General features: G+C 40.2%; 1 protein-coding gene across 1 annotated transcript in view; it reads left to right on the top strand.

Moving 5' to 3' along the window:
* Window positions 1–18,974: 18,974 nt before the first annotated feature.
* ANKRD55 (ankyrin repeat domain 55) overlaps window positions 18,975–26,327 on the top strand; it is a 402,288-nt gene continuing 394,935 nt past the window's right edge. Inside the window, exon 1 of the mRNA XM_059175015.1 lies at window positions 18,975–19,116. The gene's annotated coding sequence lies outside the window, so the exon portion shown is untranslated. The remainder of the gene's footprint in view (window positions 19,117–26,327) is intronic.

Raw genomic sequence — 26,327 nt, 5'->3', positions numbered from 1 at the left:
ATTTGTATATATTGTGAAATGATCACCACAATATATATTTGTATATATATTTGTATATATTGTGAAATGATAACCACATCTTTCACCATACAGTTACAGAATTTGTTTTTCTTGTGATTAGAACTTAGCAAACTCTCCAATATGCAATACAGTATTATTAACTATAGCTGTCATGCTGTACATTATATCCCCATGACTTACTTATTTTATAATTGGAAGTTTGTATCTGACTCCCTTTACTCATTTTGCCTACCCACTGACCTCCTGCCTGTGACAATCACCAATCCCTGTATGTATGAGCTTGGATTTTTTGTTTTGGTTTTATATCACACATATAAGTGAGATCATATGATTTTTTTTTTCTCTGTCTGACTTATCTCACTTAGCATAGTAGATTTCATTCTTTTTTTAGGGCCAAATAATATTTCACTGTGTATATATACCAGTTTCTTTATCCATTCATCCATCTATGGATACTTAAATTGTTTCCATATCTTGGCTATTACAAGTAATGCTACAGTGAACTTGGAGGTGCATATACCTTTTTGAGTTCATGTTTTCATTTTTTTTTAGAATTAATATCTAGAAGCCGAATTGCTGGATCATGTAGTCGTTCAGCTTTTAATTTCCTAAAGTCAAGTCTGTACTGTTTTCCAATTTACATATCCACCAACAGTGCACTTGGGGTTCGCTTTTCTGCACATCCTTGCCAACATTTATGTCTTATCTTTTTGATAACAGTCATTCTAACAGGTGTGAGGTGGTATCTCATTGTGGTTTTGATTTGCATTTCCCTGATGATTAGTGATGTTGAGCATTTTTCATGTACCTGTTGGTCATCTGCATGTCTTTTTTGGAAAAACATCTTTTTATATATTCTGCCCACTTTTTTTTTTTATCAGATTTTGTTTTTTTTTTTTTTTCTGCTGTTGAGTTATAAAAGTTCTTTATGTATCTTAGATATTAACTCTTTATCAGAAAAGTGATTTGCAAATATTTTCTTCCATTCAGTAAGCTGCCTTTTATTTTGTTAGTGATTTCCTTTGTTGTATAGAAGCATTTTAGTTTGATGTAGTACCACTTGTTTATTTTTACTCTTGTCGTTTGTGCTTTTGGTGTCAGATCCAAATAATCATTGCCAGGATATAAAAGGGCTTACTGCCTATATTTTCTTCCAGGAGATTTATGGTTTCAGTCTTTTTTTTTTTTTTAAAGATTTTTACTTATTTTTCTGTGTGTGAGAGATAGAACACAAGCAGGGGGAGCAGCAGGCAGAGAGAGAAGCAGGCTCCCCATCAAGCAAGGAGCCTGACTAAGGACTATATCCCAGGATCCTGGGATCATGACTTGAGCCTAAGGCAGATGCTTAAGCAACTGAGTCACCCAGGCATCCCTATGGTTTCAGTGTTATGTTCAAGTCTTTAATCCATTTTTGAGTTGATTTATGTGGATAGTCTAAGATAGTGATCCAGTTTGCGCATTGCCATCCAGTTTTCCCAACCATTTATTGAAGAGACACTTTTCCTTATTGTGCATTCTTGTCTTCTTTGTCATAAATTGACCATATACATGTGGGTTTTTTTCTGGGCTCTCTATCCTGTTCCATTGACCTTTGTGTCTATTTTTATGTCAATACCATACCATTTTAATTACTGTAGCTTTGTAATATAGTTTAAAATCAGGGCACATGATTCTTCCAGTTTAACTCTTTTTTCCCAAGATTGCTTTGGTATTTGGGGGTAACTCCAGTTTCTTAACACACTCTTTATTAGTTTTTTTCTCATTTCTGTTTCATATTCCCTCTCTATGCTTTTTGGGATCAACAGTCAAATAACATACTTCACCTAAATCCATTTCTTAGAGAAGTGCTAGAGGAGAACACAAACAAGAAGTCTGAAACATTAAAAAGTGTAGGAGATGGTGACTAGGCCATCAAATAAATATTTTATTTTGTAAATAAACAAAACCTGTCCCCTGTGCTCTTCAAATGAATAAGCTGGAGAGGTGCATGAGAAATGAAACAGGATTTTGTAGGTGAACCTGAGGCTCTGTGCAGTTTTTGAATTGGGAGAGAATGAAATCCCATTTCTGGCTAGGAAATGGAGCTTATTATACCTTGTAGAAAGGTTCAAAGTAGAGAAGTAGAAATGCAAGTTTAGACTTATAGGTGAAGGAACTCATTTAGAACTAGAAACAACTAATGTTTTAGATAGACCAAATGACCAGAGAGAGAATGTGACGTGGAGGAAAGGGCTTCCAGATTCCCAGCCACAGAAAACTTCTAACTTCAGGAGAGGGAATAGGAAGAGTAATTGATCACCTGGCACAGGAGGGCCTAAAGCCTGGGTTGGTTGGGGGCATTTGGGCCATTTCTAGGCAGGATCCAAGAGAGGTGAGGGGCAGAGGGTAGGAGAGAAGCTTGGGACCCCGTGCCAATTCAGCCAATTATGAATTTTAGGTTTGAGTCTCAAGCCCCAGTGATCTAGAACTTGTCTTATTTTAGTGGCTTTATATTCATTTCTTATTTGAAGGCTGTGTGTGTGGTGTGCATGTGTGTGTTGTTGTCACAACTGAAACATAGTGTAAAACACCAGATGAAACTAGTGCTTTTCTACTTATCTGTCAACACAAAGTCTAAGCACATCCTTAGTCTTATGACTGGATGTGGCAGTTTCCCAGAGCCAGGAGTCCTGTGATAAAGAGAGGAGAGAAGTCAGATGGAGGGGATCTGCTATGTGCATACTGTCTCTTTCTGGATGGGTTTTATTTGGTTATGAGATCCATTTCTGGGATGAATTTTAAGGTGTTCTGTTAGGTGCTGTAACAGAGGCATTGTTGGTATACAGATATGAAAAACAATTATGGTAAATCCCTTTCCTGGGTTTGACAGCTTGGAGAAATTTCTTTTGAAAATGAATCCAGCTCCCTCAGAAGACAAAAATAAAATAAAACAAAATATTTTCCACTGATTTTTGCCTGTAGGAGTAGGTAGAAGATATTGAAAGATCTCAGGTCTAACTCACCAGCACAGAGACTTTGAGCAAGTCATTTCACCTTTTACCTCTTTCCTTACCTGTAAAACTAGGTCTGTGCCAAACCATTTCAAATTTAAGGTGAGATGACTGGGTTTGGAGAGGTTGGATTCAGAACTGTCCAGGAGGACCCTGCCTATATGAACATACTCTATAGGGCAGAGCTTGAATTCAGCACATTTGGTTGTCTTTGCCTCCATAGAGATGAGGATGTGAGAGTCTTTCAGTAAATTCTTTTGATTGGAACTATTTGGGGTCTGACTTTATTTCTATTTCTATTTTCCCTTGTGTTCTCTTAAGTTGTTTCTTTTTCTGCATCCCCCCGCCCCCAAACAGCTACCTTTGTTCGAATCTAAACGAATATATTTGGTTTCAAGATAATCCTCTCCTTTTTTTAGATAATTTCCCCCTTTTAAAGCAATTTCCCAATACTTGGTCCTGTGGAAAATGGCAGAGGGGAAAAGTAAAAGCTGTGCTTGAGTAACGAGAATAAGGGGCCTATGTGGGCCAAGTGTTTTACCTGACCCTCTCTGATGCTCCAGTTTTCCGCACTTTGAGAGTTCTGCTCAGACACTGTCATCACTTTTAGTGCTAAGATGGCAAGGCCAAGGAAAAAGGGTTCTTGGTTGATCCTTTCACACATGTAACTGGGTTTCTCTATTGATGGTCGTAGGAACACTTCTTATGAGGAATACTTAGTCTGTCCTGAGCTCAATCCCCTAATTACAGGTATGTGTTTCATAGTTACACACAGGGAATTTCATTGTGGCCAGCTTCCTACTACTGCCAGCCAGGTTCTTGGACTGTTTTTCCAAGTCAGCAACCCACCCTTCCTCCTGATCGACTGCAGTTATCACCCCAAATGATCTTTTCTAACCCCCAACTCCCCTTTTGTAATGACCTCTAAGGATGTTTGTTGTAGTTGTGTTTGTGGTATATTGAGAATGGTGGTATAGTACATTTTACAGGTTTGGAAAATGTAGATGAAAAGATTTAAGCTATTTGTCCAAGGGTCGAAAGTGGAAGCATGTTCACTACAACTCCATTTATTGTCATCCTCTTTAAAAATCAGTGCCCCATCATTTGATGTGTTTCAGGCCTTTTGCTAGGGTCCTACACATCTAGACTCTGACACTGAATCCTCTTCCTACTCATTCTTTGTACCTTTGAAGTTGACTTCCAATTATTGAAGAACTCTTGGTTCCATAGTTTTCTTAAACATTGTCTCTAAGCTACCTACTGTGATTTTATGGTCTAGGTAAAACTTAAGCAACAATCATATCTCCCAGCAAGAAGTCTTGTGGTCATGAGAGAGGAAGGGAGGAATCTCTTATGACTAGTCTGTGGTAAACTATTATTGCTGATGTATTTGCATGATTAAATAAGAACAGTTGATTAATTAGGACTATGAAGATGTATGGTTCTTGAGCACAGTTTTCTTATTAGCAGCGGCCATAGGAGCCCTTTTGGTTTCCTTTTCTTTAATCCAACTGTGGAGCTACATAGCAATAGCAGTTCTGTCTTTTCAACATTTTTTTTGAGTACCTCCTGTGCTCTTGGCATAGGGCCACACAAGTGTCTATAAAACACTCTTCCCTTTGAAGGAAAGAAGACTTGCCTTTCTCATGTGCTGATATTTAGGGGATTTAGAAAATGGAAGTTGCATGGTAGGGTTATTGTTTATGTAGTACCATTGTTTTTAGAACTTTTAATAGCTCTTTCACTATAACCTGCTATTATAATAATGCTCACATTTGCATAATTCTTTGCAATTTATAAAGAGATTTGCATGCTTAATTTCATCTGGTCTTTACAACAATCCTGTGAGGTAGGTTGTCAGAGTATCATTATCTTCAGCTTATAGGAGAAGAAACTGAGGCATAAAAAAAATTGATTGCCCAAGGTCAATAACTAGCAAGTTATAAAACCAAATCTCAAACTCATCCTGTGACTCTTCTAATTCAGAAGTCTTGTTGCAATTTTGCTTCCTTTAGAAAAGAATGAGTTGTACTCTGAACCCACTGAGGGTGGAGAGCTTGTCTTGGTTACCTCGGGTGCCTCCCTGCTCCCATATCCCCTATCACAGTGTCTGGTACACATCAAGCAATAATGCAGGTTTATTGGGTGAAATTAAAGGCTTTCAGTGTGAGAAGATAAAGAAATGGCCATCTTCCCACCTTCACATTAGCAGACTGTAAAGATTCTGATAATCCATTCTCCTTTGTTCCTGCCCACTAACCTCCATGGAATGGCTCAGAAATATTTGTTTGTATGGAACATTTCATTTCTTAGCAGTCTAGGGCATTCCTGGGTAGACAGCCTGAAAGTGACACTACCAAATCTGTAGTATTCTTCATTCACATTATACCCTATCTTATCTTCAGTCCTGTGACAACTTTGAGGATTCCACTGGAGAATTTGGACTTTGTGACTGCTCCAGAGACCAGCCAACTAAGTGATTTTAAAAACCACTCTCTGAATGTCATAAAGGCAGAGAGGAGGGGGTTAGGAAGTTGTTAGTGCTATCTTTTTTCACAACTGCCACTATAGAGATAAACCCAATACTTGTATCAAAGTTCAGGGATCCAGAAAATGCTCCTCTTGTTACTACCTTCCGAAAACATCCTCAGCAAAAGAGAATTTATTTTAGGCTAAAATAAGTACTTATTCCAGTCTGAAACCACAGTTCCTCAACTTCAAGAATTCTGGTTAACCTCAATCAGGTGACATTTGATGGTTTTCCCTTTTGTATCCGATGTTTTTAATTTTTCTCTAAGGTCAACAGGCATCGTGCTGAAATCCTTCAGTGGGTGTCCATTGACCTGAGCTATCCAACTTGTATTCAGCCAAATACAAAATCTATTTCAGATGAGTCTCTATTCCTTTTCTGCCCTGTCAGCAGGGAAGAAAGGGAACAATTATTTGGTGATGATTACTCTGATGGCAGTAATCTCTGGCAGCTGCTAGAGAAGAGACATAATTGCCTCCTACCACCCTCTAACCTTTTAGAATAGAGCTCTGAAAGCTTGATAAGAGGGGCTGAAGATAAGTGAACAACCTCAAAATAACTTTTTTTCCACTTCTATCAACCAGTCTTTAATTAAATACAATTCATACCTCTTCAGAGTATTGAGATGATGCATGTTAAAAGTGCTTTATAAAGGGGAAAAGCCATACACATGGTATATGTTATACATTGTTCGGTTCCTTTTATCAAATCAGGAGACTTTCAGGGCTGCTGCCCTGGGACCCTGGTTTTTCCTTTGGGGATGAGGCAGAATTGGAAAATTAAATTTTCTTCTGGAAATTTTGGGACTGGATTTTGAAGTTAAAGATATGTGAGTTCATATGGAAGATAGAATTTGGATAAGTACCAGTGATTGGCAATCTTAAACTTTAAAGTCCTTTTCCTCATGTAAATAAATTCCTCAAAAAGTAAGAAACCACCATCAGCCTCTTTAAAAAGGAATTTTCAGTTATTTCCCAATTTTCTGTGAAGTTTAGTTATCTTATTATTGGGTTTGGAAGTAGAATGATGTTAATGCAGTCGACTATTGTAAATTTTCTGGCTGTTTTGAGAGAGGCAGGACAAAATGGGAGCAAAGAAGCATGTTGAAGGTGGGCTTATTGGTGACATACATTGAGTTAGTATGCACTCACATAAATAAATATGCCTATTTTTATATGTTATACACAAGCCTTGGGTGTATTTTAAAAATATGAAAAAAGTGTTCTGGTGTAGACTTTTTTTTTTGCTCAGTTTAAAGTATTTCATCATCATCAAAGATTCTAATCACTAATGATGAGAAATTTTCAGAAAGTCAGAGGCCCTTACGAACACACTTGAATTTATTGAATAAAAATCAGAAACCAGTTTTTGTTGTTAATCCCTCTCTACTTTTCTCTATCCCCACTCCAAGCCCAAAGCTCCACACATTATACTGGTCATGGCATGATTCTTACAGAAATTGTATAATACCCACTCTCCTTCCCTCCTCATCCTTTATCCCATGCTTCATTCTGTTATCATTTCATTTCCTAGCACATATGTTATGATATGGTTGATGGTTGAAAGTTAATGAGTGTGGCCATAAATAATGAGAAGAACAAGGCAAGCTTACCTCCTAGGACTTGTGAGCCCTTGAGCACAGTTGTGGACTTCTTGTTGGGGCCATGTGGATCCTTGGGTAAATTGACATGTAAATTGATTGTTCCTGCCTCAAGAGTCCCACTGAGTTGGAACCATAACTTTATCCAAGCAGGAGTGTGTTAGGAGATCTTTGAACAAAGGTATCATTCTTCTGCCTTGGTGAGTAATGCCACAAAAAAGCACTGTCCTTTTATAGTTGTTTCATGGCTGTGACGGAATTAATCTGTCTTCCCTGACTCCCCCAGAGAGTAACCTGATGCAATAACCCTTTATATTTCTGGAATTTTGAAACAGTCCTTCTCAAACTGTAATGAGCACCTGGATTCCCCGCAAATCTTGTTAAAATGCAGATTCTGATTCTGTAGCTGTGGGGCCTGAGAGTCTGCATTTATAATGAGCTCCTAGTGATGTTATACTTTCTGGTCCATGGGCCACACTTTGAGTAACTCTATGAGATAAGCTATGGGTAGGTTCTCTTTCTGAGACCTACATTAAATGCTCTTGTGGCCCATCCTCAGACCTGGATATAGAAATTGGGCTCCTTCAAGTACTTTAGGAAACCGATCATTGTTGCTGAATTAAAAAAAAAATCACTTGTTGGCTATTTATAGTGATTTTTAGAGCATATTTCAGAAGAAAATCTTATTGTACATTTTTACCTGTGATGCATTTAAGCATATGACTTGCTCTTTAGAAACACCAGTTATCTTCAGCTTATTAATATTGTTAATGTGTGTGCTCTCTGTCCCCAGAACAAGTTATCTCATCTGGAAAACACTCATATCTGTGATGATTAACAATAATGATCCTTTGATGAGTGAGCCCATAGTTAGATCTGGAGCAAGCATCAGTTAGTGGCCTGTGGTCTTTTTCAACCTCAGTGCACATGTCAGAGTCTAGTTATCTGATGGTCATACCTCTGTCTGTTATCTGTAAGGGATGGTTGACTTACAAATAATTTTCCTTTTCCCTCCCTAAAGTGATTTCAATTTCCATTGTGTGTGCATGCATGTATGTGTGAGGGTGTGTGTGTGTGTGTGTGTGTGTGTGTGTGTGTTGGGTTCCCAGCCACCAAGCAATTTTTAGACACCAACTGAATGTTCTACTATTTGACTCAATTCTGACACTTTTTACTTGGATATAGCATCAGATTCCACAGATTAAGGACTCAGTATGGCAAGGCTGCCCCTCACTCCCCACTTTCAGACACGAGTCACAATCCCAGGTTATCACCTGTGCTTCTAATATGCTATAGATTGGAGATAGCAGTGACCCAGCCTTGGGTTCAGGTAATTTGCTAGAGTGGCCCACACAATTCAGAGAAATAGCTAGATGGAAGAGATGCATAGGGCAAGGAATATGGAAAAGGCACAGGATTTCCTGCCCTCTCTGAGTGCTACTCTTTCCATATTATCCCTGTTAGCCAACCCAGAAAATCTCTGAGCAGTGTCTTTTTGGGTTTTTATGGAGGCTTCATTAGAGAGGCATGATTGATTAAATCGTTGGCCCTTGGAATATTGATTCAACCTCAGCCCCCCTTCCCTCCCTGGAGCCCTGGGGAGGGGGGTTGTGTGTGTGTGTGTGTGTGCAGTTGGGGGGTAGAAGAACTGAAAGTTCTAACCCTCTAATCACGAGATTGGCTCTCCCGGCATCCAACCCCTGACCTTAGATTACCTAGGGGCTTTCCAAAATCACAGCTAACATAAAGCTACTGGTAGCTTTTAGTTCTCTGATTTGAGTAAGTTCCCTAGCTGCATCCTGGCTAACCAGTTTTAGTAGTATCTCCTAGGTGTACAAGGAGACAGTGGTGTGGACAGTACTTCCTTCAGTACAGGGCATCAGGGGCTCCCATAGGATATTTTAAAGAAGATCATAGAAGTCAGCTCTGCTTCTCTGTGGCCAAACCGCAAAATGCTAAGGTTTCCTTAAAGTTCCAGAATTCCACAGACCCTCCCTGGGAAAGATTGCTGAGCTCTGTAAAATCCCAAGGGGAAAGGGATAAAATCCCCTGGGAGTATAGACGTGTTTATCTGGTAAAGGGGATTTGGGTGTGAATTGAATTCCTTAAGTGTTCATTACAGGGAATTATAGTTGGTAGGTGTAGAAGTCATCTATGCCAGTAAGGGTCAAACTTTATTGTGTGTAGGAATCACTTGGGGATCTTGGTAGACTATAGATTTTGGTTTTCTGAAAACCAGAAAACTTGGGATAGGGCTTGAGATCTTCCATTTTCCAAGCTCCTGAGTGACTGACCATACCTTGAATAGCAAGGATCTTATGTTATGCCTCCCCACATTGTCCTTGTTCCTCTGCCTAAGCCCAGTTGAGATTCATTTGCTTTGGAATAATTTTATTTAGGGATGTAGGAGGTAAGAAGGAAGTATGAAAAATCTTGGGAGTAGATCTTGTAGAATTGTAACATATTTTAGTTGTGACAAGATGTTGGTGTATGAGGACAATTATGAAAATGTGGTGATTTATAGTCAAATAAGCTTCAGGGGTTGTTGGGTTGAAAATTCAAATTTCTTTATTTCATTAACTTCTCAAGCCTTTGGTTAGCTAATATGCCTTGTGCTACTCATAGGGGAATTTTTCTCAAATTTGTTTGACTAAAGAATACTTTTTATAAAAAAGATTTTATATATTTATTTGAGAGAGAGAGAAAGAGAGGGAGCACAAGCAGGGGGAGGGGCAGAGGAAGAGGGACAAGCATGCTGAATGGGGACCCTGCCATGGTGGCTTGATCTTAGGACCCTGAGATGATGATATGAACCAAAGTCAGCTGCTTAACCAACTGAACCACCCAGGTGCCCCCAAAGAATACTTTTTTAAAAGACTTTATTAAGAGCATAATGTTCACCAAGTCTGGCTATTTTAGACATTGACACAGGCAACCTCATGACAAAAAGAACTCTTCCCTAAAATATTATATAAACATAAAATCTAGAGAATGAAAGCAGTTTCATGTTTATATAGTATTTTAGAAATTTATTTCCGATCAACAGGAATATGGGGCAGGAAGGAGTCACCTAGAAAATGCTTGTATGTGGGGAGCAGTTAGTTAGGGGGCTTAGTCTATAGGCTACAGTGTGGAGGTACAGTGTGGAGAAACCCAGGAGACAGGAATTTGCCGGGGCACATTCCAGGCAATTATCATTCCTTTGGGATCACAGTGACTGAGTCCTCTCCTTTGGAGGGAATTTCCCCACCTGATAAGGCAGAGCCTTAGACTTGTGTTTTCTCAGCCTACTTTCACAGCTAGGTTCTGGGCTCCACCAATCAGAAATACCTTTCCTAGACTTTGACTCAGAGTAAATGATGGATCCCATTCGGGTGAGGGTGGGACAGCAGTGATACTATATTTAGCTTCCAGAGGCCACAGGAGCTATGGTTTCAGAGCTAGCACCCAAAGTCTAGAGCCAACTATGTACACAGTACCTGTTATAGGGTCTGTGCTCAGTAGTGATGACAGCACTGCCTCACTGGACCAGACTTGTGGCCTAATTTGGGGCATTGTTCTTGGTAGATAGCCTCTGAGCCTGGTTTCTCACTATCCTAGGAGCTCTGGGTTTCCATGCTTTTCATAAGCCACTTTTCTGCTTAAATGAATAAGAGTTGTTTTCTAAATGTCAGGTTAGAATCCTGACAGACATAGAGGAGGAATGGAACCTCTTGACTCAGCTTCAGGTAGCCCCGGAGAGCATTTTTTAATCTTTAATTTGGGGTTTATGAAGAAAGATCTGTGTGGTTTGAGGGCCAAGGTCAGAGGTACCCTGGGAGCCATTGCGATCTAGTTCAGTTGATAAAGCCCATGAAGAAATTAATATTACTGGGGTCACTGACAGAGTTCTAACTAGATGCTCTTATATATTTTTTTTTCTCATAGTAATTGTATGAAATGTGTGTTGTTATCCTCATTTTTTAGAAGGGGAAGCTGAGGCATGTGCAATATAATTAATTGTCTGACTTGTAAGTGTGAAGCTGACATTCCAACCAAGGTCTGTCTGCTCCATTTGTCACTATGTCAGGCTGCCACTCAGTAGTTTGGTCCACAATTATTTGTAGATTACCTTTCATGTGACTGACATGATGATAATTTTAGGCAGGACTTGCCTTCATGGAGATTAAGATTTGGTGTAGGAGATACACACTAACATATATCTATATAGTAGCAAAGATAACTAAAATGAGACTATTTAATAGGGAAACCTGACCTAGATACAGGTGTGTGAAGGGGAAGTGGTTTCCCTGAAAGGATGCTCTTTGAGCTGTAGTTCAGGGGCTAGGTATGCAATAATTAGACTGAATGGAGAAAGGAACAGGGGCTTTCTTAGGGAGAACTAAGTACAAATCCGACATATCCCATTATTGGTTGGTGCCCTCAGTTTCCCCCAGGGTAGCAAACTGGTTTTATGGATTTATGGTCATCTGCTCTGTTAAAGACAGATACAGGATGGGTACATGGCTGGCTCAGTAGGAAGAGCATGTGACTCTTGATTTGGGGATCATAAGTTTGAGCACCCATGTGGAGTGTAGAGATTACTTAAATAAAAAATTTTTTTAAAAAGTACAAGACCAATGCAGGAGATCCATGAAAGAGAAAGAGAGTTGCAATGTTATAGTAGAAGATGGGAGGAAAAACCTTGCTCTTTGAGGGAAATGGTCCTGGAATCAACTGTCTATACAAGGCCTTCTTTGTTCTGTCTTAAGAAATGAGTGCCCTACTGATTTCACAGCCCTCCACAGCAGTTCCAAGCTTTTATGGGCTGCTGTATGTAGGCAGGCACCAGACAGTGAAAGAAGAGAGGATGGTACATGTGTGAAGAAGACTGTCACCTGTTTTTGCATGGGTTTAGGATAAAGTCAGATAAACTGGGCCGGTGGGTTCTATTTCCCTGAGTATGGGTACTTTTTCTCTCTTGAGAGATGCTCCTTGTCAAGGGACATGTTGCAGAATGATATTGAAAATACTGTTATTATTATTTATATTAAAATTTTGGGGGTGGAGGTCAAAATCTGAATATAGTGTCCAATTGGATTTTTTTTTAAAAGTGAATATCCTCAATTTCTATGAAAATTCTGTGTGACAGCTAAGGCTCAGCTTCAAATTTACCCCTCCAGAAATCCTTCCTTGATTATGTCAAACAGAAGTAAAGTCTTACCCCTTGGACATCTCATTCCCCTACAGGGCACCATTCTCTTGGGGCCCAAACCACACTGCTTAGTATGGTAGTTGTTTGGGTCCATGTCTTATCTTCCCAGCCCTACTGCAAGTTTGATGAGAAGAGGAACTATGTGTCATGGCATTGTAATGGCCAAAGTGATCTGTACATAAGCAGTGTTCTCTGCAAAAATTTGCAGAAAGAATGGAAACTGAAAGTTGATGCTCAGTAAGAGCTCTCTTTCATTTTGTCACTCATCGAAATGCTTATTAAAGTGTAGAGGACATTATATAGGCAGCTAAAAAGAAGAATTTTAAAGATAGGGCTTGGCCTATATACCTTGGTTCATTGTATGGAATAATCAAGAAATGGAACCCCTTTTCTGACCCCTTCAATAAACTGTGGGAGTATAATGTGGAATAGGAAATCTGGATTTAAGTCTTGGTCCTGCAAGTCACTTGGTCTCTCTGAACTCTGATTTTCTCATTTGTAATGTGTAGGAAATGCTATATCTAACTTGTGGGATTTCAGAGAACTAAAGAAATAGCATAGAGGTACCCCTTTTCCCTCATGCTCAGGATAATTCCTGTGGTAGATCCTAATGGAATGAAGGGAAGGACCCTGGTATCCAGTCTCACAATGCAGCATGAGATGCTCTGTTGCAGCCTGAGAGAGGAAATGAGAGCCAGTCAAGCACACTGTAACTATGGTTTTGAGGCCGGGGCTCTATACTTTGCTTCAGAGCAAACGTGTCTGTGGCTCATGGTGCCCATTTGTGAATTAACAGTCATGACAAGTTGTCTCTTCCCCCAGGCACTTTCATAAAAATAGGTTGGTGTCATAAATTACTGTAAATCTCTTGTCTTCTGAGACTAGGACCTTCCTTGTATGGAATGAGGATACTAATTCCCTCAAAAAGGGCTGAACCTATAGCCCCAGTGACTCTCATGAGATGGGATTTGTTAGTAAGGGAAGTAACCAGACCCATGTGTGTTGTGGCACAAACTCTGGGTCTGCAAACATGGCCGCACCTAGGCAGGCTGCATGTTTGGCTTGGATTTGGACTGAAGGAGCCTGTGCAGCGGTTCCAAAGAGGAGCCTCCAGGGAGCCTTCCCACAGACAGACATTCTGCTCCACGCCTAGATCCAGGCTTCCACCCTCTCTCTGGGGTCTGGGGATCAGAGAAACCCAGGCATGCCAGGGAGAGCACAGCTGATCAAGCCTTGAGAACAATTTCAGCTTAGTGCAAGGACTGGGTGAGTTCTTGGTATCAGAGCAGAGATGTGTAGGTGGGTGGGAAAAAGGGAAGAAACAGGATGCAGAGTTAGCTTCCTTTGATCAGGGTCAGCCTGAGCTGTGGTGTTAAAGGGATTTTAGTAGTTACTGTTGTTTTTGTCACTCTGGCAACCAGAGGAGAAATACGCTACGCCCAGTGCAGGTGCACTCGGGTTGAGTGGGCCCATTTCCTCCAAATAGCACTTATTGGCCCTTAGACAGCAAGCTCTGGGTTCCTCCCAGGATGGCTAGCTGAAGCTTTCGGGGTGTGGAGACCAAAATGTGCAAAGTCTGAATTTCAGGCAGCTTTGCCTACAGGGACTACTGGCAGCAGCTGGTGGTGCCCTCCCTGGTACAGCAAAGCTGGGGTTGGGTTTGGAAGGGTCACCAAGATCTCTCTGCAGCCTTTGCCCAGTAGGCTTTCCCACCTCTGACACCTGAAGCCCTAGCAACTGCATCCTGAATCCCCCTGGGGAAGCTCAAGGCTGGGTCACACTCTGGACTTGCAGCTCCACGCTGGAGTTCTGATGAGAAGCTGCAGCAGTCAGGGAGGATGTCAGGTCTCCCTAAGTCTGGAGCCCACTCCTATTGAGCTCATGGATACCCATCAAGCCTTCTGCTCTGCACTCCCCAGGGGCTGTCCCTCTCTAAGGGGATCAGGGTGATGGGCTCTGGGTTCTGGCAAACACTGACTCAGTTCTCTATCCCTTTCCACATCTATGAAGTGGAAATACTCGCACCTACTGTAGAGTTATAAAGAGGAAGTTTCTGTGAAAGTGCCTAAGGCTACACCTGGCACATAGCAGGTACTAAGTAAATGGAAGCTTTGCCCCTTGCCTAAACAGTAGAATTCAAGAGGCCCTCATTTTTAATGTTTCAGTGCCAAGAGCATGTAGTCAACCCAGTATATCAGCAAATCCTGTCTTCTCTGTCTTCTCATTATATCCAGAAGCTCTCCTCTCCTGCTATGTTATCACCTTATCCCAGCACCTATTGCCTGGATTACTTCAGTTACCTCTGAACTGGGCTGCCTGTTTCTGTCCCTGCCTACCCCATCTCTTCCCAGCCAGCGCCAAAGAGATCTTTCTAGACCATTATTTAGGTGGCATCCCTTCTCTTCTCAGAACTTGCCAGAGACTGCCAATCTCACTTGGAGCCTACCCTAACATAGTGCCCTCATACATGACCTTGTTTCCTATTTCTTTCTCCTTGTTCCTTCTACTCCAGCCACAATGGCATCCTTGCTGGTCCTTGAATGTACTAAGGTTACTCTCACCCCAGGACATTTTACTTTCCCTTCTGCTCGGAGTGTTCCCTCAGATATCTTTATGGCTCATATCTGACTTCCTTGAGGTCTCTACTCAGTTGTCCCCTTCTCAGTGAGGGCCTCCATGAATTCCTATCTAAAACATTTCCAGTCTCCATCACTTTCTGTCTCCTTCTTTACTTACTTTTCTTCATATCCCAGGGCAGGGAATTTAGTTTCTTTCCTGCTGAATCTCTAGTGCTTAGAATAGTGCTTGGCATATAATATACTCTAAGTAGGTATAAATGGAATGAATGAATGAAAGAATGAATGAATGAAAGGGATGAGGAAAGGATAGGTACACGTATATTTAAATAATTTATATTAAGTGGAAGCTTTTATATGTTTAGTAACCTTTAAAAATTTTTTTTATTAACATATAATATATTATTACCCCCAGGGGTATAGGTTGTTTACTCACCTCTTAAAAAAACCTTTTGCAGGGATATTTTCCTTGGAGAGGATTTTTTTTTTAATTTTTTATTTTTTATAAACATATATTTTTATCCCCAGGGGTACAGGTCTGTGAATCACCAGGTTTACACACTTCACAGCACTCACCAAAGCACATACCCTCCCCAATGTCCATAATCCCACCCCCTTCTCCCTAACCCCCTCCCCCCAGCAACCCTCAGTTTGTTTTGTGAGATTAAGAGTCACTTATGGTTTGTCTCCCTCCCAATCCCATCTTGTTTCATTTATTCTTCTCCTACCCACTTAAGCCCCCATGTTGCATCACCACTTCCTCATATCAGGGAGATCATATGATAGTTGTCTTTCTCTGCTTGACTTATTTCGCTAAGCATGATACGCTCTAGTTCCATCCATGTTGTCGCAAATGGCAACATTTCATTTCTTTTGATGGCTGCATAGTATTCCATTGTGTATATATACCACATCTTCTTGATCCATTCATCTGTTGATGGACATCTAGGTTCTTTCCATAGTTTGGCTATTGTAGACATTGCTGCTATAAACATTCGGGTGCATGTGCCCCTTTGGATCACTACATTTGTATCTTTAGGATAAATACCCAATAGTGCAATTGCTGGGTCATAGGGCAGTTCTATTTTCAACATTTTGAGGAACCTCCATGCTGTTTTCCAGAGTGGCTGCACCAGCTTGCATTCCCACCAACAGTGTAGGAGGGTTCCCCTTTCTCCGCATCCTCGCCAGCATCTGTCATTTCCTGACTTGTTGATTTTAGCCATTCTGACTGGTGTGAGGTGATATCTCATTGTGGTTTTGATTTGTATTTCCCTGATGCCGAGTGATATGGAGCACTTTTTCATGTGTCTGTTGGCCATCTGGATGTCTTCTTTGCAGAAATGTCTGTTCATGTCCTCTGCCCATTTCTTGATTGGATTATTTATTCTTTGGGTGTTGAGTTTGCTAAGTTCTTTATAGATTCTGGACACTAGTCCTTTATCTGATATGTCGTTTGCAAATATCTTCTCCCATTCTGTGGGTTGTCTTTTGATTTTGTTAACTGTTTCCTTTGCTGTGCAAAAGCTTTTGATCTTGATGAAATCCCAATAGTTCATTTTTTCCTTTGCTTCCCTTGCCTTTTGCGTTGTTCCTAGGAAGATGTTGCTGCGGCAGAGGTCGAAGAGGTTGCTGCCTGTGTTCTCCTCAAGGATTTTGATGGATTCCTTTCGCACATTGAGGTCCTTCATCCATTTTGAGTCTATTTTTGTGTGTGGTGTAAGGAAATGGTCCAATTTCATTTTTCTGCATGTGGCTGTCCAATTTTCCCAGCACCATTTATTGAAGAGGCTGTCTTTTTTCCATTGGACATTCTTTCCTGCTTTGTCGAAGATTAGTTGACCATAGATTTGAGGGTCTATTTCTGGGCTCTCTATTCTGTTCCATTGATCTATGTGTCTGTTTTTGTGCCAGTACCATGCTGTCTTGATGATGACAGCTTTGTAATAGAGCTTGAAGTCCGGAATTGTGATGCCACCAACGTTGGCTTTCTTTTTCAATATCCCTTTGGCTATTCGAGGTCTTTTCTGGTTCCATATAAATTTTAGCATTATTTGTTCCATTTCTTTGAAAAAGATGGATGGTACTTTGATAGGAATTGCATTAAATGTGTAGATTGCTTTAGGTAGCATAGACATTTTCACAATATTTATTCTTCCAATCCAGGAGCATGGAACATTTTTCCATTTCTTTGTGTCTTCCTCAATTTCTTTCATGAGTACTTTATAGTTTTCTGAGTATAGATTCTGTGTCTCTTTGGTTAGGTTTATTCCTAGGTATCTTATGGTTTTGGGTGCAATTGTAAATGGGATTGACTCCTTAATATCTCTTTCTTCTGTCTTGCTGTTGGTGTAGAGAAATGCAACTGATTTCTGTGCATTGATTTTATATCCTGACACTTTACTGAATTCCTGTATAAGTTCTAGCAGTTTTGGAGTGGAGACTTTTGGGTTTTCCTTGGAGAGGATTTTTTAAATATTTTTTCTTTTACTTTTTTTTTTTCTTTTGCATGATGAATATGGGAGCAATTTCTCCACCATAGCCCGGAAATAGTCAATACCTACCTTAACCCTAGGGGTAGTGGCCTGTGTGCAGGGGTTGGAATGGGGGTCTGTGCAGACTGTTTATGGAGATCTGTCTTTTAGTTGCAGGAATACCATTGAGAGCTATATTTGTATTTGTTGCTGATGGGTGGCTGAGGCAGAGCTGTGGGAGGAAGGGAAGGAGACAAAGAGGCTATTGGAATAGGCAGGAAGATGGAAAGGAAGTAGTTGAAGTAATTTCCTCCATCAAGCCCCACCATGGGTATGAAAATTAATATCTGCCTATAGAGAGGTAAATTAGAGGCACCCAGTGGGGGGAAGGAAATGTCTCTAATTAGGACATGTTCATATGGTTTGGCAGCTTCCAGCTAGATGCCAACTGCCCCTGGTAACACTCTGACTGTTTTGTTCACTGCCTTGTATTTTTCACGAAGACCTGGTGGGCAGATAAGGGTAAGATTCCCTTAAAGTAACGTGAGAAAACTGTGAGAAAAGGAAGAGAGTGAAAACCCTGCCAATGGCAAGGAAGCTGCAAAGTTGAATCTTCTCAAACTAAATAGACTGAGACTTGCATCTGGAATTGTGTATGCTTGGCAAACCTAAGGTGGAACCCCTCTGAAAAACATCTGACAGGAATCGCCTCTTTGTCAAATGTGAAAAGAAGCTCCCACCCAATTATTAAGAGGCTGCATAAGAGGAAAGGAAAAGTTTGTGCAGCTAACATAACATGAGGCTTGCCAAAATCATCCTGCCCTAATTCTCTTGTTAACAGAGCTGCTTTTCCAAAGAGCAAGTAACTCGTGATTGGGTTTCTTGATTCTGCCTGCAACTCCTGCTGTACACCCCCCCACTCCATGCAGGACCCCCTTCCCAGAGCTCACCCTCATTCTATATTTTCACTGGTGGGGTATTCTTCAAGGCTTGAAACGCCAGAAATTCCGTTGAAAGCACAATGATCTACACTCAGGAAGCAGTGTAGAATGGCCACGAATGTCATATTGCTTATCTTGGTCTGTGCTACACCCAGCAGCTGCTGGTGCTTGATGAGGAGGCTGCATAGGGCTCTGAGAATTGTACTGTGCGTGCTTTGTTCATGCATTTTGCAGCTGATTTAAGAGCAAGAAAGGAACAAAACCAATCTGATGCCTTTACTCCAGAGATCATCCACATCCTTCCTAGGGCAGGAAGAGCAGGTGACTGCGACACTGAACATTTGGCAAGCTCGTGGTTTTCCTGCATTGGCATGCTTTGCCGGGGTTTTCATGAAAAGACAATGACCTTTACAGAAACAATGACCTTTGCAGAGATCTCTAAACCCTGGCAACTCAGCAGCAAACTCAGTTCTGAAAGCATTCCTTTTGCCTTTTCCAACAGAGTTGAACAACTGGAAAGAAAGGAAGGAACTTAAAAAAAAAATCCCTGAAGTTTTTGGCAAACTTTAGGTGCTCTTTCCCCCACCCTGTAATTAAGACCGAAGTAAACAGTAAGAGAATATCAAATTGCTGCTTGCTTCAGTAATAGGTGCCCAGGTGGAGCTGCTGCTTGTATGGACCTGTGTCTTGAGACGGAAGGGCAGCCTCTCTGGGGAACACTCCAAAGGGTCCCCAGACCTGACACATCAAGATTAACACCTGAGGATTTGGAGCTGAGTGATAAGAAAGGGTGAGTCCTTTGGGGCATTATCTGTAAAAAAGAAAAATTTTCTTCCTCCTTTACAGTTAACCTCTGCCCAAACTCTGAACCCCTTCTTGTTTTTGGAGACCGTCTCCTGGATGTACAGCTTCACCTGGAAGAGGTTGATGGGTTGAAGGAACCAAAAGCACTCTTTGCTGAGTAAAGTGTGTGTGAAGACTTTCAGTCAGACTGGCTTGGTCTGTGTTCAGCTGTATGAGCCCAGACAAGTTGCTTACTTCCCTAAGCTTCAGTTTTCTCAACTCAAGAGAGTAGTACTTAACTTATAGGGTCCCCATGAGGCTAAAATCAAATAGTGTAAAGTTCCTGGCCCATAAGATCCACTCAATCACTGATATTACTTGTATTACTAGTTCCTTCTTCTTATTGTTGATTAGTACTCCATGGTACTACCACATTTTATCCATTCACCTGCTGATTTGATGTTTGGGTTGCTCCCATTTTTTTTGACTATTACAAAGCTGTTACTGATTGTATGTAAGTCTAGTATGGACATAGTTTCCCCTTTTCTTGGCCAAATACTTAGGAATAGAATGGCTAGATCCTATGGTTAGTGCATGTATAATTTTTTAAAGAAACTGTCAAACTGTTTTCTGAAGTGATTGCTTCATTTTATAGTCTCACCAGCAGTGTATGAGAGTTCCAGTTCCTCCACACCCTCGCCAACACTTGGCATGGTCAGACTTTGTAATTCTATCCATTCTAATAGATGCGTAGTGGTAGGTGATTCACATTTACTTTGGGTTGCAGTGAGGAGACCTAGGTGAATGTTCTGTGTAGGAATACTATTCATTTATTGTGTAGTGGGCAGAACTCAAAGTTCAAATATTATCTGAAGATGAACACTTAGTGAAATTTAATCCTTTGTACATAGTTGGTTGCATCTGACTCAGGAGATTAAGTGGTTTTCAGGCATTAGCCTAATGATTCAGTGCTGTAGACCCTTAATTTTCTTTCCATCCCTCCTACTAAACCCAAATGACTGCTGTGATTTCATTACTTCACCTATGAAGTAATGATCCCTAGTTCATATCACCTTTAGTTCTTATTACTAATAATAACTAACATTGTAGATTGGCAACTCTAGGAAGTTTGCCCCTGTTTAGAATAATGAAGTTAGTGAAAATGTTGACTTCTTTATAGGAACCAGAAGAGAAGACCCATAGGAGAAATTTAATTCTAATCATGGTTGTAGGAGAAACAGTATTTTCCCTAACAAATGGTTTGTTTTCCTCTGATGGGTGCTGGGAATCGTGGAATTCCTTTCTTCATACTGGTAGCCAAGGACATGGGGCCAAACTTGCCTTCATAGCAAATTGATGAGATTGTGCTATATATTTTATTTATTTTTTTTTAAGATTTTTTTTTTTAAATTCATGAGAGACACACAGAAAGAGAGAGATTCAGAGGCAGAAGGAGAAGCAGACTCCCCGCAGAGGAGGGAGCTGGATGCCAGACTCAATCCCAGGACCCTGTGATCATGGCCTGAGCTAAAGGCAGACGCTTAACTGACTGAGCCCCCCAGACATCCTGTGCTATACATTTTACAAACTAACTTATACCTGGCTCCAGCTTACTTTTCCATTTGATTTTGTCTGCTTGTTTTCCTTATTAGTTAAAAGATTTTGAATTTAAATGATTTTATTTTTTAAATAGATTACTGACTGCATCAAAGTCACACGATCCCTTCCCCAGGGGCACCTGCTATTATGGATTTATTATGTGTTTTCCAGAGCTAAACTATGTGATTAAAAGCAAAAATTTATATGGGATATGTAGCACACATGTGTAAGCAGTTTGTTGAATGCATTGGAGTTGGAGGGTATGAACAAGTAGCTCTATTTCTGCTTATCACCAACTCTTGAAATTTACTCTCTTGTTTCCTAGCCTGCCCCTGGATGAAACTCTGTGGTACATCCCTTAGTTTTTTTAGTCACTTTCAGGTATTAATAGATAGTCTCACTTTCATTTAAGGAGTGTAGATTCATATAGAATCAAAACATCATGGAGCACTGGGTGTAGTGCATAAACAATGAATTCTGCAACACTGAAAAGAAATTAATAAAATAAATACAAATTTAAAAAAAATAAAAAAATATATATGCTTCAACTCCTCCTCCCCCTGCAAAACAAAACAAAACAACAACAATGACAACAAAACATCATTCTCTCTTCCCAATGGAAATGTCTCCCCTTATCTAACTGGGACTTGGCTCTGGCTCAGACAGGCTTTGGGGCTTAGCCTGCCTTCCCACATTTCCCAGCCTTCTCTTCTGCTGCTCTTCTACACGTACCCTATCTTCTCTGCTCCTCCAGGATTAGAGGGCTAGGCTAATTGCCTCTGCAACTTTCTTTATAGGAATACCCTTGGGCTTCTATAGCCTCATCCTCCAGGAGTGTAGAGGTCTATGTGTTCCAGTTTATGTCTTCCTTCTTTCTCTCACAGCCAGTGAGTGACTGGAATAGGGGAACAAAAGAATTGTTAATCCCTTGCTACAAGAGGGGACAAACCCTTGAGATATAATTTATGCTCCAGGGTTCCCTTTAAGATCAGCATGAGGCTGAGACTATGCTGAAGATTGCATCCTTCCTTGACTTCTTCTCTTTCCCTTTCCTATCTACCCCTCCCCTCTTGCCAGATTCTCCCAGTGCACTTCCTTAATAAACCACTTACTTGTACATGAGCCCTCATTTTAGGGTCTGCTTCTCAGTAATCTGTCCTAAGACAGCAGATGTCCAAACACTGATACTCTCCTAGGACACTGTTCAAAGTTCCTTAGTGTTCCTTCATGAGACCCTCCAACCAGTTTTCTTTGTGAGGGCTGAGGTCTTTTCCGGAAACAGTTACAACTTTCCCCTTGTGTCCTGGCTTCCAGGGTCCCACCCCTTGGATTTGTGGTTGGGGTCTTTAATTCTGACTGTATTAAAGCCAAACACAGTTGTACTGAAGTCATCATACACCTTTCCTTCTCCTTTACTTTAAAAATGTTATTAATTTTATCACATATACCTTCCGAGGTTATATAACATTTACCTTCTGTTGTATAAATAAATACCCATATTTGTTGTAGTTATTCTCCTTAGGTAAAAAAGAAACTATAGCCCCTGAACTCTTGCATTTTCAGAAGTGTTTACCCATTGTTTTTACATGTGTATTGGTGGATATTAAAATTCTTGGGTCACACTTTCCTTTCTTGTGGACTTTGTTGGCATTGCTTTACTGTTTTCTAGCACTGATTTTTTTAACCCTAAGTGACTTGATATTTTTTTTTCAGGATAGTAAAAGGATTCTTTTTCATCTTTTAAGTTGAATAATTGTTCTGATATTTTTTCCTAGGGATGAGATGTATCTTTTAATTTTAATTTGATAAATCTTTCTTTCTTTTGGAAAAAATATATAGCTTATACCTGAGAACTCAATTTTATTAACCAAAACGTTGTAGTCCTGGGATTGGCTGATAGAACTACATTTGAAGAAGAGCTCAATTTGATCTAACTCTATAGAGAGTGGCAAAATTCCCCTGCAAGAACTAACTTGCCCTGGGGCTACCTGAGATAGTGAGTAGAAGTCATTTTGAACTATATCTTGAAATATTTTACTGATCTATTATCTGGGTTTTCTTCTTCAGGAATGTCACTACTATTCATGTTTTCTTACTTTCTTCCATATTTATCATCCTCTTCTCTGAACTTTTTTTTTAACCATTTGTTTACTTCCATTTTATTTTATTCAGTTTTCTAACCACATCTTCCATGTGTTTTACTATATCTGTGTCAGTGTTTACTCTCCTTATTGCTGCATTTAATGTAAACTTCATTTTTGTGATACTATAATTTTTTCCTACTTCTTTTTATAGATTTTTCCAGTTCTTGTTTCATCTACTTCTGTCTTTTCATATTTCCTCTCAGTGCTTGTATCTCTACTCCCATGTTTTTTGTTTACAAAGGGGCAACCTGGATATTTTCTCTGCTAAGGAGCATATCACGATATTATCTCTGCTCTCTTCCAATTCCCAGGAGCTCCCCTGATAATTAAACTTTCCTACGATGTTGGATTACAGTTCAACTTGGGAGCAACAAGGACCAGTGGGCTTCGGAATTAGACAGATTATTTTTTCTTTTTCCAAATCCTTACACTGCTACTCTTGAAGAGAATGGTCTCTCTGAGCTTTAGTTACCTCATTTATAAGGCAGATATGATATTACTTCATAGTGTTTGTATGAGGATTAGATGAAATAAATAAAGCAAAAGGTCTAGTTCAGTGTCTGGCTTACAAAACATGCTTAATAAATATTCTTTCTGTTCCATTTTTTCTTAATTAAACTGATAGGTAGGTGTAAACAATATGACCATGTTAAGAAGAGATTTTGTCTTAAATGCTAGTTAACCTGTGCTTCTGAAGTACCCACCACAATAATGATATTAGAAAATATATATCAAAAGCTTTTCTTTTTTAATTTTTAATTTTAATTTTATTTTAGAGATAGAGAGTGCTCGTATGCCAGTGGTGGGGGAGGGGTAGTGGGAGAAAGGGTATCTTAAGCAGGCTCCACACCTAGTGGGGAGACTGATGTAGGGCTTGATCTTACGACTCTGAGATCATGACCTGAGCCAAAGGCAAGGATTGGATGCTTGGGGTGCCTGGGTGGCTCAGTGGGTTAAAACCTCTGCCTTACACTCAGGTCATGATCCCAGGGTCCGGGGATAGAGCCCCACATTGGGCTCTCTGTTCAGCAGGGAACCTGCTTTCTCCCCCCTCTCGGCCTGCCTCTCTACCTACTTGTGATCTTTGTCTGTCAAATAAATTTAAAAAATTAAAAAAAAAAAAAAAAGAGTTGGATGCTTAACTGACTAAGCCACCCAGATATCCCTATCGAAGGCTTTCTGTATTCTAGGAATTTTGCCAAGTTCATTACATATATTATTAATTTAATTGTATGAGGTATGCCATATCATTATATCCATTTTATAATTGAGGAAATTGAGCCATGAGTTAACTTCTTGCTTAAGGTAGTAAGTAACAGATCCACAACTTGGTCCAAACTGTAACTTCAGTGTATTAATCACTAAAAAATACTATTTATAGCCACATGCAGAAAAATGAAATTGGACCATTTCCTTACACCACACACAAAAATAGACTCAAAATGGATGAAGGACCTCAATGTGTGAAAGGAATCCATCAAAATCCTTGAGGAGAACACAGGCAGCAACCTCTTCGACCTCAGCCGCAGCAACATCTTCCTAGGAACATCGCCAAAGGCAAGGGAAGCAAGGGCAAAAATGAACTATTGGGATTTCATCAAGATCAAAAGCTGTTGCACAGCAAAGGAAACAGTTAACAAAATCAAAAGACAACCCACAGAATGGGAGAAGATATTTGCAAATGACATATCAGATAAAGGACTAGTGTCCAGAATCTATAAAGAACTTAGCAAACTCAACACCCAAAGAATAAATAATCCAATCAAGAAATGGGCAGAGGACATGAACAGACATTTCTGCAAAGAAGACATCCAGATGGCCAACAGACACATGAAAAAGTGCTCCATATCACTCGGCATCAGGGAAATACAAATCAAAACCACAATGAGATATCACCTCACACCAGTCAGAATGGCTAAAATCAACAAGTCAGGAAATGACAGATGCTGGCGAGGATGCGGAGAAAGGGGAACCCTCCTACACTGTTGGTGGGAATGCAAGCTGGTGCAGCCACTCTGGAAAACAGCATGGAGATTCCTCAAAATGTTGAAAATAGAACTGCCCTATGACCCAGCAATTGCACTACTGGGTATTTACCCTAAAGATACAAACGTAGTGATCCAAAGGGGCACGTGCACCCGAATGTTTATAGCAGCAATGTCCACAATAACCAAACTATGGAAAGAACCTAGATGTCCATCAACAGATGAATGGATCAAGAAGATGTGGTATATATACACAATGGAATACTATGCAGCCATCAAAAGAAATGAAATGTTGCCATTTGCGACAACATGGATGGAACTAGAGCGTATCATGCTTAGCGAAATAAGTCAAGCAGAGAAAGACAACTATCATATGATCTCCCTGATATGAGGAAGTGGTGATGCAACATGGGGGCTTAAGTGGGTAGGAGAAGAATAAATGAAACAAGATGGGATTGGGAGGGAGACAAACCATAAGTGACTCTTAATTTTACAAAACAAACTGAGGGTTGCTGGGGGGAGGGGGGTTGGGAGAAGGGGGGTGGGGTTATGGACATTGGGGAGGGTATGTGCTTTGGTGAGTGCTGTGAAGTGTGTAAACCTGGCGATTCACAGACCTGTACCCCTGGGGATAAAAATACATGTTTATAATAAAAAATAAAAAATTAAAAAATTAAAAAAAAAAGAAAAAAGAAAAAACAAGCTAAAAGGAAAAAAATACTATTTATGTAGTGTGATCCTTCCCTGTGGTAGGAGAAGCAAAAAAGTGTGAGTTATTATGCTTGGCCTTGGGAAGCTCACAGTACACGTGTATATACACATTATATAAACAAATTCATAAAAATACAATTGGGTTCATAGGCCTGGCACTTAAAGTAAGAACTCTCATTTGCAGTTAGATAGAATGAAATTTGATATAGTACTTAGAGGATGCTTTCTTCCCTAGTGATTAGAACCTTGAACTAGAATTTTTCATCCTTGTCCCTCTATTTTTAGGGGACCTAGTGAAAGTGAGTGAATTCTAAAGCACTTAGGTTATTGGGTTTCTCAGAATGTGGATATGTTAAAAATGCACCCACGATTTGTTCTTATCAGGTATGGTAAGACACATAGACCCAGAAATGATTGTTACAGAGGATGAATTTTATACTCACAGATCCCTGGAAACATAAGGGATAGCATACCAGCCATGCATAGCCATATAGGGAAACAACAGAATTAATCAGGAGCCAGAGAGGGCTCTGAACCTTTACTGGGATTTTTGTGGGAAGAAATGGGTGAGGCAGGAAAGATACCCCAAGTTTCGGATTAGATAATTTATATAATTCGGGTGGGTTTGGGGCATTAGGGGTGGTTCCCAGTTGTCTGGTACCTGGCCCTGGGATATTTTAAGACAAGACAATTATTGGCTCAGTGTTTGAGAATTTGATGAAGGAAATGGTTGGGAGTGTAAACTTTGATTGGTTGGTTTATTCATCAAAGGCTTCACT

Source organism: Mustela lutreola, chromosome 5 (assembly GCF_030435805.1).
Source record: "Mustela lutreola isolate mMusLut2 chromosome 5, mMusLut2.pri, whole genome shotgun sequence".
Classification (NCBI taxonomy): Eukaryota; Metazoa; Chordata; class Mammalia; order Carnivora; family Mustelidae; genus Mustela; species Mustela lutreola.
Note: the sequence above shows the minus strand (reverse complement) of the source record. Positions and strands in the feature narration are given on the sequence as shown.